Source organism: Salvelinus namaycush, chromosome 20 (assembly GCF_016432855.1).
Source record: "Salvelinus namaycush isolate Seneca chromosome 20, SaNama_1.0, whole genome shotgun sequence".
NCBI classification, from domain to species: Eukaryota; Metazoa; Chordata; class Actinopteri; order Salmoniformes; family Salmonidae; genus Salvelinus; species Salvelinus namaycush.
The window spans coordinates 32,991,350-33,005,940 of NC_052326.1; the positions used below are offsets into that span (position 1 = coordinate 32,991,350).

Below are 14,591 nucleotides of genomic sequence, written 5' to 3' on the forward strand. Positions count from 1 at the left end.
TAATTGACAGATTAGGATAGAAAACACTCTAAAGTTTCCAAAATTGTCAAAATATTGTCTGTGAGTATAACCGAACTGATTTTGCAGGCGATAACCTGAGGAACTCCAACCCGGAAGTGCTTTAAAAAAATAAAATAAAAAAACTTGTTCCATTGCTTGCCCCTCCTCCATTTAAAGGTGTATCAACCATATTTATTTTCCAATGGCTTCCTCAGGCTGTGACCAGGCTTTAGACATAGTTTCAGGCTTTTATTTTGAAAATTAAGCGAGATTTATCAAAACGCGTCAGTGGATGACCAGGTGTCCTTTGATTGGTTCCTGCGCAGGAGAGATTTGGCTCGACATTTTCTATCTCTGTAGAATTGAACAGTTTACCGTCTGGTTGAAATATGATCGAATATGTATGTTAAAAACAACCTGAGGATTGATTATAAAAAAACCTTTGACATGTTTCTACGAACATTACGGATACTTTTTGGAATTTTCGTCTGCCCTTCAGTACCAGAACGAGCTTGTGGTTTTCTGAACATAACGCGCAAACCAAATGGCGATTTTTGGTTATAAAACGAATCTTTATCGAACAAAAAGAACATTTATTGTGTAACTGGGAGTCTCGTGAGTACAAACATCCGAAGATTATCAAAGGTAAGCGATTAATTTTATTGCTTTTCTGACTTTCGTGACCAAGCTAATTTAAGGCTAGCTGTTCTAGCAGTGATTGATACACTCACAAACGCTTGGATTGCTTTCGCTGTAAAGCATTTTTTCAAAATCTGACACGATAGGTGGATTAACAACAAGCTAAGCTGTGTTTTGGTATATTTCACTTGTGATTCCATGATTATAAATATTTTTAGTATTATTCTTGAGTTTGGTGCGCTGCCAATTCAGCGGTTGTTTACGAAAATGATCCCGTAAAAGTGATCCGTGCGGCAAGAAGTTTTTTAACGTGTTGACATCTTATCATTACTACTAAGCAAAATTCTGACCTTCAAGGTCCTATACCCACATTACTGCATAGCTAGGTATAAAGCCATCTCTATAATGTTTGTACTGGGACGACGCCCCAATAGGTCATGCATAATTAGAAGAAGCCCTTGACATACATGGCACTCAAATGGTCTTGCACCATGCTGTTATACCACTCAGCTCTGCAGGAGGTTAAGCTTGTAATGGAAAAGGGACTAAAGTGTTCCCCTTGCAGGTTTCTCTCCGATGATGCTTCCTCCCTTACACAACATTCTATACACCTCAGGCAAAATTCCACAGGTCAGGTGATCAAGCTTTCTGTGTGCCACTCCATGTGTGAACCTAAATCAGGTGGTCCCTTAATAAGAAAGATCGTTTAAGATATGCATGGAATTAATCTTATGCTATTGCCTTGTAATGCACTTAAGTGTGTACCTGATGTTAGTGTTTAAAAAATAAACTAATAAAAAGAAAAAAAATGTTTTCTGTCAACTGTGTTTATTTTTAGCAAACTTAACATGTGTAAATATTTGTATGAACATAAGATTCAACAACTGAGACATAAACTGAACAAGTTCTGCAGACATGTGACTAACAGTCCCTGAACAAAGGGGGAGGGGGTCAAAATCAAAAGTAACAGTCAGTATCTGGTGTGGCCACCAGCTGCATTAAGTACTTCAGTGCATCTCCTCCTCATGGACTGCACCAAATTTGGTGTCTGTATAATGGACATTCGCTCTCTCTCACACAAAAACTCTCTGACTTCAGAGCACCTGCACACTCAAAATCAAATCAAATTTTATTTTTCACACACATGGTTAGCAGATGTTAATGCGAGTGTAGCGAAATGCTTGTGCTTCCAATAGTGCCGTAATATCTAACAAGTAATCTAACAATTCCCCAACAACTACCTAATACACTCAAATCTAAAAGGGGTGAATGAGAATATGTACATATAAATATATGGATGAGAGATGGCCGAGCAGCATAGGCAAAATCACACGTATTCAAATGCACACACTCTATCTGAACTCTGGTCTTTGCTGTGACACATGTAGCGAGAGTCACACATTCCTTCTCACTTCCCCCCTACTCTCTCTCACACTTCTATATAATACAATTGCAAACAAGCACACAAGCTCCCTTGTGTTCTTTATCTCTCTCATACATGCAAACACACACAGAATGGCGCTCCACCAAGGGCGGAGAGCATAGCCACAGTTTCCTAATGACTCCCGTCTCTCTCTGTTCTGTGCCGCATTATTAATTAGCTCAATGAGCCTTGCCAATAGGACCCGCTCTGTGGATTAAAGTCCTGCGGTACAACACGCATACTCCTCTGCAAGTACCCTCCTGTGTACTGTCATGGACCCTGGATGTGGGTCTAGGTGAAATTCAGCTGCTGTCCTGTCTCTCTGCCACAAACCCAAGCTGTGATGTGGTGAGCAAACTGCCTGGCATGATGGAGGCTGACAATAGAGGGGTTTGTTTTTGTGTCACGGTGTTCCATCCACCCATTTTGACACACAAATGTTGCTCATAGGTAAGACGAACATATTATGTACAGTGTATTCAGCATATAGTAAACGGGGTAAGACAATAACCCCTCAAGATAGTCCAGTTTGATGCTTCAATCGATTCTGATGTTCCTCAGGTGCATCATTTTCAATTTTGAGACTGATCCTTTCAACGTGTGTTTGACTTGGTATATGTGTCTTGCTTGTTGCTTTTCAAACATGACAGTCCACTTGACTGATGATGTGTGGGTGTTTGTATGTGCATTTCAGCATCTTACGCCAAGGAACAATGGCGCAGGACATACTTCTTGACAGCCTGACCTCCCGGTGACCCCACGGCCATACGTGAGGAAAGGACAGGGGAGCTAACGTTAGCCGACGTGGGCCTGTCAGAGCCATCGATTCTGTGATGAATGGAGGTGGTGGTTATTAAACCAGAATTAGAGCGAGGGTGGGAGGAGGGGGAGGCAGGGAGGAGGGGGAGAGGTGATAAATGAAGGGGCGAAAGGTTCTGCAAGAGAGCATAGAGGAGGTGGGGGGGATGTTGAGGTAGGTGGATGGCACAACATCAGCATCATCCCTCTTTATTATCCTCCAGGGCTGCCCATACGGAGAGAGCGAGGGCACGAGAGGGGCACACCTAACTGATAACCTCCACACAGTCCACACACACTGGAGGAAAGGGGGTTGAGGAAGTGTAGGCGGGGGTACACATTACTGATACCCCCCTTATGGAACCTTCAGTTCTGCCCCCCTCTGCTGAGGCTGTTTCCTCCCCATTCCCATCATTCCGTTTGGCCTTCAGTGTTGAGATGACTGGGGTTTCTATTGGAATATTCAGATTTTTAAATGTGCAGTTTTATCCAGCCTCATGTTTTTGGAAAATCTAGAAAATATAAATAGATTATTTTAAAAAATGTCCTGCTTATAAGAAAAGGTTACTGTGAAATTAATTGGATAGATTCTCGTAAGATGAATGTTCTCATTAAAAAATAATTTAATGAAAATTTGAATGTAGAAGTTTAATTTTCCTAAGTGTTTTGCTTATCATAAGAATTGTTGTTTTAATAAGTCTTGTGTGACTCCCATTTTTCTTGAACTCTTCTTTTTTTCTGTGGCTGCAAAGCCCATCAATCATGGCGTGCTCTTGAGAGTGGGACGGTGCTCACGCGGTACACACAGATAAGTCATACAGGCGCAGGATATTAGTCGGATCAGCAGGGGGAAAAGAACAGTGAGGGTTCACCGTGCGGTTACGACACGGACGTACATGCACACGGTCATATGGGAGATTGATTTTTCTAGGCAAATCCATTTACCATCGGCCATTGCTGTTTTCAGTATGTCTCGAGAAAATACGAGACGAGACAGATAAATTGTCACGTTTCTGCACCATGCAATGTACTAGTCACTTCCCTTCTCCTCTCTCTACCCCCTCCATCGCCCCCACTGCTCTTTTTTATTAGTGGTTTATTTATCAATGTTTTAGTTACTGTCGCTGCTAATTTCTGCCCGAGTTTGTCTTCATTACACCTCTGGAGTCGTTAGGAGAGAGCGTGCTGCTGGGTTATGTAGAGGCACCACACTGCTTCTCACTCACTTACTATGGTAATTCTCTGGCTTGGTCATGGCCTACCTCCCTCTACAAATTTAAACCACCCCCCACATTTTATCAGCTACAAGTTATTTGTTTTCCAGTCTAACCCAGTTTGTCTCCTTCAGTAAATGTGGATTTTGTCGATGTTAAGGTTGGGTTGGCCTGAAAAACTAGTTCCCTCACCACCGGACCTAAACTGTCCTCAACTGTCCACATAGAGGCCAAGAGACTATTGGCTAATGCTAGTAGATCTGCTGATGCATAAGTTGTGTCATCATTATGAGCAGGTGAAGGTTCAGTGGAGTCTTACCCAGAGGCTTATAGAGAAAGGTATGCTTCAGTTCTCAACCATTCTCCAATCCTTACTGAGAGGAATAGAATGTCTTTAATAAATTAGACACTGGGCCGACTGTGTGTACGTGTGTGCTTGTGTGTGTAGTGTACGTGTGTGTAAGGCAGCAAGTTGAAACATTTGATAGAAATGGCCATTGTATGCAAAGGAAAACGCTCCACATTATGTATAATTGCAGGTACAACTCTTATGGGTTGCATGCAGAACCCTCTGTGGAAAAGGTTCTACATGGAACCCAAAATAGTTCTTCCTGGAACCAAAAGGGTTCTACCGGGAACCAAAAAGGGTTCTTCAAAGTGTGGGGACAGCCAAAGAACCCTTTTAGGTTCTAGATAGCACCTATTTTTCTAAGAGTGTATACTTGAAGATATACTGTATATTGGGGAAAAGCAGCCTTGGTAAAAGCACACCAGCAGAGAAGAGTTTATTGACTAAATGTTAAGCTGACATTATCAAAAGAAGGCAGACTTATTTATGGGGCGGGGGCAGTGGGATAAACTCAGTGAGTTATGTGTGAACAAGCCTTAGGACTGTATACAGCAGACAGATATCCTGCTGCCTTGTCTCAAGTCTCTATGGGTTGAGAGCAGTGTGCATTGTGGTGCGGCCAGTACTCTTTGTGGTATTTCAGAGGCTGTGGTACTGGCTGTGGTAAGCGATGATGACAGATTCTGTTCTCTGAGTTTACAGATGGTATTCCTGAAGTAGTCTGTTCCTCTTTTTTTTCAGCTTAAAATTATTCATTTGTTCTGAGCAATGAGCTGTCTAACTGACAGAGCACCTATAAGTTGCTGCCCTGCTCAGGTGATACTTGTGATTGGGTTGATGGATGAGAAATGGCGGTGGCACGTAGATGGTAGAGGGCGAACCAATCCCTCACTTAATTAGAAATGCTGTGATTCCACTGTGAGTGCAGCTTTTAAAAACACATTCAGATCTGAATATGAGACCTGCCTCTGCCAAATGTGACAACCTTCATATGTGTGTTGCCAGATGTTGAGGATGCTGTGAAAAAGGTACATTTTAAGTCATATGATTAACTTTAAAGGCATATTCATGACTCTGGCAAATACTGTATGTCGAATCAACCTACGGTCCACCACTACATCCTTCTCATATACCTTAAGATCTGAAAATACTTTCTGGATAGGTGTAAGCAATATGGAGGTAAATTGAATAGAATAGTACTTTGTTAGTCCATCCATTACTACAGAAATGTGTCTCTTGATCTACTCCTATTCTCCTTCGACAACACATATCAGCTGTTCCCCTGGAGGGTGGATGGTTAATGCGTTTCTCAAGGGCACAACGACAGTGGATGGTAGCTATCATCTGAAGCCAGTAGCACTCTGGTTTCCAGTTCAGTTCCCACCTTCATCATCCGGCCCAAGATTTGAACCAGCAAACGTTCAGCTACTGGTCTGCCTCTCAGTGTTCTGGGCTTAACATCCTACCAATACCAATTAAAACCTTTCAGATCAGACAGGGACAATAAAGAAGTGTAATGGCCGGTAGGGGTTATAGGTCTCCTTGTCTTTCTATCTTTCTCTCTCTTACCGATCCATCTAAGGGCTCAACTAGGTCAACAAACAAAAAGCAATTAAGTGGGGCAGCAGCCTCCTACAGGGAGTGGGTAATTAGAGAGCGGTGGGGACAGATTCATTCTAAATAGATACTAAAATCCCCATCCATCATCTCCAGGGTGAAGGCTCCCTCTCAGGTCATATATATATATATATATATATATATATATATATATATATATATATATATATATATATATATATATGAGAGAGAGAATGAGAGAGAGAGAGAGAGAGAGAGAGAGAGAGAGAGAGAGAGAGAGAGAGAGAGAGAGAGATCTTCACATGTTGGAGACTGAGGAGGAGGGATGAAATGGAGGGATTTAAGAAACAGAAAAGACAATTGAAATGTGTTGATTTTCATGTACATTTTCATGTTCATGTATTTACTAAACGATCAGGCAATGGGTAGAAAAAAATTCGACAAATTTACCACTTACCATTATTTGGGCAACAATTTAGAAGCTTAAAACCACTGGAACAGTGGTAAACTTGCCTGGTATTGGACGCAAGTGTATCTTGTCGCTACCAGGAAGATGGTTCGGGAGGCAAAGGAAAATTGAAGGGCCAAAGTTGGAGAATTACCGAACATCTGTCATGACTTCCTCCGAGGTCGGTCCCTCTCCTTGTTCGTTCAGCTGTCGACGTCACCGGTCTTCTAGCCATCGCCGATCCACCTTTCATTTTCCATTTGTTTTGTCTTGTTTTCCGAACACCTGGTTTACATTCCCTCATTACTCATCTTGCATATAACCCTCTGTTTCCCCCCCATGTCTGTGTGTGGAATTGTTATATGTAAATGTATGTGTACTCCAGGCTGGTTTGTGCCGGGTTATTGTAACCCGTGTGTGTTTAGTTTTCTGAGTACCGTGTTTTGTTCGCCTCAAATAAGGGCTCCGTTTGCTACCCATTTCTGCTCTCTTGCGCCTGACTTCCCTGCAGCCAGTTACGCACTCCTTTACAACATCTTTGGTCACCAAGTCTCCAAATCTACAATTAAATGCCACCTCCATTCCAATAGTCTCTTGGGAATGGTCTATTTTGAAACCAAAAATAATAAAAGCATTTGATATTTTTTGAGAGACTTGGGATTTTAATTCAAATCGTGTGCAGCATATTTCATAACCTCCCTAAACTCTACACCCCCAGTGGCTCTGTGACGCCCCCCTGACAACTGTGAGTCGAGGAAATGTCTGGTTGCGGCAACCAATCATATCGCCGTCTGCAACCAAGACGTAACAAAGATTTGCACTCGCCAACCAATCCGAGACCCCAGTGCAAGAATTGAGAACAATGAGAACAGAGCTATAGAATTGGCTGGCACTAGAATAGGGGCCTTTCCTCTCCATCTCTACCGTGAACATTTCATTCAACAGTAAAGTTTTTGCTGCTTACGTTATCTTTTTCTGAAATCAGAAGTTTTGTTGTCTGCTGTTTTCAATTAGAATATCTAGCACTAGCAGGTAAGATCAGTGCATTAGGCACATTAGTACAGTTGTCTAACAATTTAGCTAGCTAGCGAGCTAACTAGCTACAATACTTGCAGTAACAGTGTATTTTGACAGATTGTCAAAATAGTCTAATGTCAGTCCCAATAATTTCACACTAATCTAAAATCATTAAGTGTGTGATTTTATAGTAGGCCTATGTTTTGTCACACCCAGTTAACTATTAGATAATAATCCTTAACTAATTTTACTGTGTGATATTGAATAAACATGCACTTTTTTTCCCTATTGTGTTGAGATGTTAAGTAAAGGTTAGGCACTATTCATTTAATGTTCCATCTATAGATCCAATCTGCACACTGTGATTACATTTTACATCTTATACTCACCATTACAATCTTTTCCCGTTATTTCCATAACAGACATGGAGCAACCCATCTTCAAAAAGTTGCCACATGGGAGCCTTGTCCTGAAAGACACCAGTTTCTACAGATGCACCATTGAGAGCATCCTGTCTTGCTACATCCCCACCTTTAAAGGCAGCTGCGCCGTCCCCTGGAAGATCGCAAAGAACTTCAGCCACGGCCTGTTCTCTCCGCTTCCGTCTAGCAGATGGTAAGAGCATCCACCTCCATGCCATAGGATGACTGCTGAAAAGCCTAGCTGTCCACCTGCACAACCTGCTGTTCACCTGCACCTTAAGAGACTATTTCCACTGACTCTCTGTAACAGCATTGCTTCCGTCCCTGTCCTTGCCTCAACCTGGGCTCGATTCAGGGACCCTCTGAACACTTTTACAACTTGTCACCCACAAAGCATCGTTAACTATCGCTCCACAAAAGCCGCGTCTCTTGCACATGCATACATGCACACTCACTCACGCACTACCATCACTGCTGCTATTATTTATTACTGTTTATATGTACTGCTCACTTTATCTACTTGTTGACATAGCACATTTCATACTACATACTGTTACTGCTAGTTTTACTCCTACTTTTGAGAGATAGCCCAATAATAGACTAAAGGAGCCTAACATTACTCCTTATAGTCCAAGGATCTTGGATGTTCTGTTTAAAGGTGAATTGGCTCTGGAAGCCAAAAGAACCAAACACTCCATCTAAACGTGAATCTATTCTCAATTGCGGTACGGTTCTAGAAACATAAATCCCTCTACTTTCACATCACATCAAAATCATTTCACAAATGCAATACACACTTACTGTAACCACTGTTTTAACTGGTTTTAACACAGTTGCAGCCGACAGTATTTTTCAGTGACACATTTGTGGCATCCGTCTTCCGTTTACACACAGCTGTTAGCAGACGCATATAGCTAATTAGCACAGGTAGTCAGTTGGCTCTTGTCTTCTGTCTTTTTTCCGTAAACACCAGTGGCGATTTTAGCATGTAAATCTTGGTGGGGGAAAAAAAAAGAAGTGGGATGCATGCCATCAAAGCCGCTACACAACACTAAATAATACATTAATTGCACTATAACGGTGACAAGCAGTGCCAACACAAACTGTTAGGTCCTACATAAAGCTGTCCCAACAGCAGAGTCCAAACAGCAGTCCCAACACCTTACTGCTACACCTAGCTATCAGCGGAGTCTTGTCTGGTAGCAAAACAGTTAATTCAGCCTCATTTACTGCCTTTTAAAAAACATTGCTGATATGGCTGACTTACTTAAACAAACGCGGTTTCTGCTGACAATTGAGATGTACAAACTATGGCATAAGGGGATGACGAGCGGATAAGAGGCAATCCATAATTTCGATTAAGACATTAATGAGCGAGCTAGGATGGACGTAGTCAATATAACTATTTGTTCAGCACTTTTGAAATGTACAGCGACAGAATTTAGAACATGGGCTGTTCTTACAGTATTCTTCCTGTACACCAAGTCAGAAACGTAGGATAAATAAAGGGGGCATTTAAGCAGACAATGAAAGCTCTTACAATATTCGATGATTACATTTCACAAAAACATGTGCACCACCAAGTCAGAACAGTAGGCAAAATTAAGTGGTGAAAATAGACCAAATTATTAGGGTGAGGCACATGGGCTACTAACAGCTTACTATACAACATTCACTTAGTATTACTTTCTTAGCTACAGTATACATATCTCCCTGGCATATTACATAATTTATGCAGCAGCATACAGTACAATACATTTTTGGACTCACATTGTTGTGCTGTGCTCACTTGAACAGGAAGGTGGTGTGGCGGTCCTTCGTGGGCAAATTTTGTCATCAAAGTCTGGCATTCTCTGGATTCATGGTGCTTTCAAGACAACTGGGAACTCTCTTTTTTTAAAGGTTGAATCATGATGACGTCAGTGAGCTTCAAGTCGTAGCTCTAGAAAGAGATCCCGAGTTCCCGATTTACAATTCCGAGTTGGATGAAAGTTCAAACGTATTTTCCCAGTCGTAGTTCGTTTTTCCCAAGTTCCCAGTTGTTTTTAACTCACTAAAGTCAGATTTTGCAGTTCCGAGTTAACAGTTGTTTTGAGCGCGGCACAAATCATGCTTCATTGACGGCATGGCCAATGTGGAATGTCAATCATTTTAAACTAGGAAAAGAGACCCTTAATCTTAGACTTGGGACCACACAGCCACTCCACTGAATAGCAGGCTAATGATTGCTTTGCAATGCTTGCAGTTAGCCACTGATTCCTTCCAAACCACTAATTGTTGAATTTGTGATTTCCAACTTGTTGTGTTGTTTATGACCGATGAGCACCGATACGTTTTATTTATAATTTCACTTAATTATTTCTCTTCATATGACAAGGATTAAAAAGGATTTGTCAGTAGATTTTCGACTTGATTCATGATGATGACTGCTAGCTAAGGTTTTGAAAGTAAGAAAGCTACTGTAGATATAACGTGATTTGATGTCTTTTTATCTTTGGCCAATGACCTTGAGCTTTCTTGGATGGGCACTTCTAATGTAACTCTGTGGAAGCACCCAAGGGGTTTACATTTTCGAGCTCTACCCTTAGACTTGGTGGTGACGTAGTGTCCCCATGATTGACAGAACACTGAGCCAATCACGGCGCAATGCTCCGTATTTTCTGCTGGCTTGCCCCACCACCACAGAAAGCACTTTATTTCTTAAATGTTTTTATTTACTCTGCTCCACCTGCCCTGAATGACGGGTCGCCACTGGCAAACACAAGCTGTAACATGGAGATATGGCCCTGTGGTAAGACTAACCCCATATAGGTGTGTATCAATTTAACCTTTTGTTTTTTGTTTTGTATGTGAAAGATAAGGTCCTTATGGTTCCAAAACCGTACTGCAAGCGGTGCGCGTTAATGTTCAGACCGAACTTCGGGGCTCTTAGCAACTTCCCGTACAGAATACGCCTTCGTCCAATGACTCTTACGTGTAATGGAATTGAACTGAGAGTTTATGACCTCCACACCTGTGCCTGGCTGGGCCTCTGTCTGGGACCTCCCCACCTGTGCCCGGCTGGGCCTCTGTCCATTCTCCACATCTATGCTCGGTTGTCCCTCAGTCAGCTCCTTGTCCTCTGTTCCTTACGGCTGGGCATTCTGATTGGAGCCAACGATCAGTCTCTCTCCATTTTAAGTTAATTATACAAAATTGTAATTATTTGTGTTCAATTGTTTGTCCCTCTGTGGTGTTTATGACCTCCACACCTGTGCACGACTGATCCTCTATTTTTCAAGCTTATACAGCATCATTTTTCATTGATGTATTAGTCAACAGTATTCTCCCCTTCCTCTTAATTTACTCTGAGCACAAAACCCCTTAGCTGAATGCTGTAATTACATTCTGATCAATTAATGTCAGTCTTTGAATGCGCCATTGTATAAACTATTTAATTTTCCTGAGTGTGTGCTGTGCACTGATTGACAAATATACTCTATTTATTTTTTTATTCTCACATCTTCCTCCAATTATGTTGTCTTCAATTACTTCCTTGATTTACAATCAAAATAACTTAGCTAACATTACGTTTTCGATGGGATCATGATATTACATTTATAGATTAAGCCCTTTCTCTAAAATTGGGATAAACAAGATTTAACTCCTGTGGTGTTTAGCCTTCTAATGTACCCTTCTACAAGTTCAAATCCTGACGAGAGTGAGTGGTTTGACAAAAATAGACAGGTTTCATATTAAAACGTTATGGAGGATGATATATGTTGGCAGAAGCCCAATGCTTTTCTACTCTCATGTTTTCAAAGTAAGGAAAAGAAAGCATAAGAAACACAATTCTAGGCTAAATACAGCAGCTATCTCAGGACCGTGTCGGCCAGTATGTTCATTTTTGCTTAAAATAAATTCCCGGTGAATTCGCTACAATTATTAATTCCTAGTTGTACAACCTCGACTGATGAACAATATCCTTGTCATGGAAAGTGCATGGGACTTCTAAGTAAAGGGTTGAATTGATTCAAAGGTTGTGGGCTCGAGTCCAACTGGAGTTTAGGTTTTGACCTGTTGATAGTAAAACATGAGTGGCCACACACACCAGTGTCGAAGGAAGGATGAAGAAAAGAACCTCATACCTACTGTAAAATATGGTGGTGAATCTTTGATGTTTTATGGCTGTTTTGCTTCCACTTGTCCTGGGGCCTTTGTTAAGGTCAACAGAATCATGAATTCTACCAAGTACCAGGTTATTTTAGCAAAAAACCCGGTTGCCTCTGTCAGGAAGCTGAAACTTGGCCGCAAGTGGATCTTCCAGCAAGACAATAACCCCAAGCACACATCCAACTCCACAAAGAAATGGTTAGTTTACCACAAAATAAACATTTTGCAATGGCCATATCTGATCTTGTAAAGGGTTGCGTCAATCGAATCTGGTATCAGGATAAAATGTGATTCAGAGTCACCGAATATACTTTAAGTATTTTTATTTAACATAAGCGATAAATGGTAAATGCAATTTTCGTATATACGGGTTCACTGTATCACCACGCAGGGTAAAGCAGAGAACTGACTGAAATAGTACAGACATCTTCTTTTATACTGTGACAGGCCAACTCTAAAGTTGGAACTACCTCTGTCACAGTATAAAAGAGGCTTAGCGTGGTTTAAACTTGCTAGCCTATCGGTGGTGCCCAAGCTGGTCCCAGCCCCACAGCACTCAGGATTCAGATGTCCGGAATGGTGTTTGTGAAGATTGAGCTGAGTTGTCGGTTTCTACACATTCCTCAGTTCCTGTTTTCTTGTTATTCAGCATTTTTACATCTTGTCTCAACCTTGTGGTTTGCACAGTCGACACCCTAGATTAACAACAGCTTTTCTGCAGTCACGCTATGTATTGTGATTAACATGTCCTATTTCTATAAGGCATATATTTTTGTTAAAAAGAGAAAAAAACATCCTTCACATCTGGAAAGATTTTGTATGGAGGAATGGCCTACTAATGTGTTCTCCAATCAAATAAAACATTTGAGAAAAAGGCTCAGTGCCGTTATCTTTGCAGGGGGAGGGTGCCAAAGTATTGAAAACAGGGGTGCCAATCATTTTAACACATTTTAAAAAACAAAGTTAAACCAAATATCCTTCTCTGAGCAATTGTATTAATGTAAAATAATAATATAATTTTTTTTGCATACAATATAGCTCAGTATTTGAATTATTTATTTCATAGTCTTTTTTGCTCATCTTTATCAAGGGTGCCAATCATTTTTCACCTGACTGTGTGTAGCCTAGGTATGTATACAATAAGAAAGTGTTCGCACAGGTGAGAGTAGAGCATACGGTTCTTTCCGCCTCACTAGAACAACATGGAATACACGTCTCTGCATCCTTTCTAAGGTAATCTTTTGCAGGGAAACTATGTATGTTATATCATGCAATAAATGGGAACCTCACTCAACCAAATATCTATCTACTTTTACTCTGATAAGCCAATTTTATGTGGAAGCGTCATGAACCGCGCCAAGGCCAGCGGTCATCGCTGTGTGAGCGGTGTTCCACAGCTCTGTTCTCATTGGCCAATTCATGGTAACGTCTTGGTAGCGGTGCCGTCTCTGATTGGTTGGTGAGGGCAATTCTTCGTAACTTCTTGGTAGGAACAGGGATATGATTGGTTTTCGCTACCAGAAATGTCCTCGACTGACTGTCTCAAACCGCCAGTACAATATTGTAACGAAAGACCATCAATTTTATAATATGTAAGAGATGGTACTGTGACTGTGCTGGAGTGATGTAACGGTTGTGTTGAGTTTATAATGGGTCTATGTAGCCTAATAATATGTGACCAAAAAACTTGAGTTATTGTAGGCTACAGCTTGGGTCATCTATTTTGAAACCACCCAAAATAAAAGCGTTTGATGGATTTTTTTGAGACTTTGGATTTTACTTCAAATCGTGTGCAGCCTATTTCGTAACTGCCCTAACATTGACAGAATAGTGTGTAGGTAAAAAGATGGGCATGTTTCAAGGCCGAGGGTCGTATTTGAAACTACTTCCCTAATATTCAGTGGCTCCGTGGCGCAATGGATAGCGCATTGGACTTCTAGGTTAAAGATCGTGGTGATTCAAAGGTTGTGGGTTCGAGTCCCACCGGAGTCGAATTTTTTGACCTGTTGATAGTGAAACATGAGTAAAGAATGACAATGAAACATGAACATTTGCGAATACGCAAAATGTGCTTAACCTCAGCTATAATAATAGCCCGACTATTCATATCCATTGATAAGCTGAAAGGCTATATCTACACACACCGTAGCATAATCTTTCGCGGAAATTCAAGAAAGATTCACCGAAAGTTGTATACTTTTATTAACGTCAGATGTCGGGTAGCTGTCATAGTCAATAACCAAATATGCGATCCTTTACTATGCATACAATCTTGAAACATGTTAAAATACTGTGCAGGCAAAAGTTGTTTGCGAACTGCTTGTTGCTCTCGACGTGCTCGTTCAGGATTACGCAGCCTGAAGGCCTGCGTAACAGTGCACGTGGCATAGTGGGTGTGGACTCGGAGTTGGCAGCTGGTGCTGGAAAATACTTCCAGGCATACAGTGTCGGAACAGAGAAGTGCAATGAAAACCCATCAGTCACCATGAAACATAGAACTTCTTTAGTAGGTTGCTAAAAAACACATAATCAACAGAATAATTCCGCTATG

The 14,591-nt window shown here is 41.2% G+C and overlaps 1 non-coding gene across 1 annotated transcript; it reads left to right on the top strand.

The window, feature by feature from the left end:
• Positions 1-13,942: 13,942 nt before the first annotated feature.
• trnar-ucu lies at positions 13,943-14,032 on the top strand. Its single transcript is given in 2 exon segments — positions 13,943-13,979; positions 13,997-14,032. It is a non-coding gene; the product is annotated as a tRNA-Arg (tRNA).
• Positions 14,033-14,591: the final 559 nt, after the last annotated feature.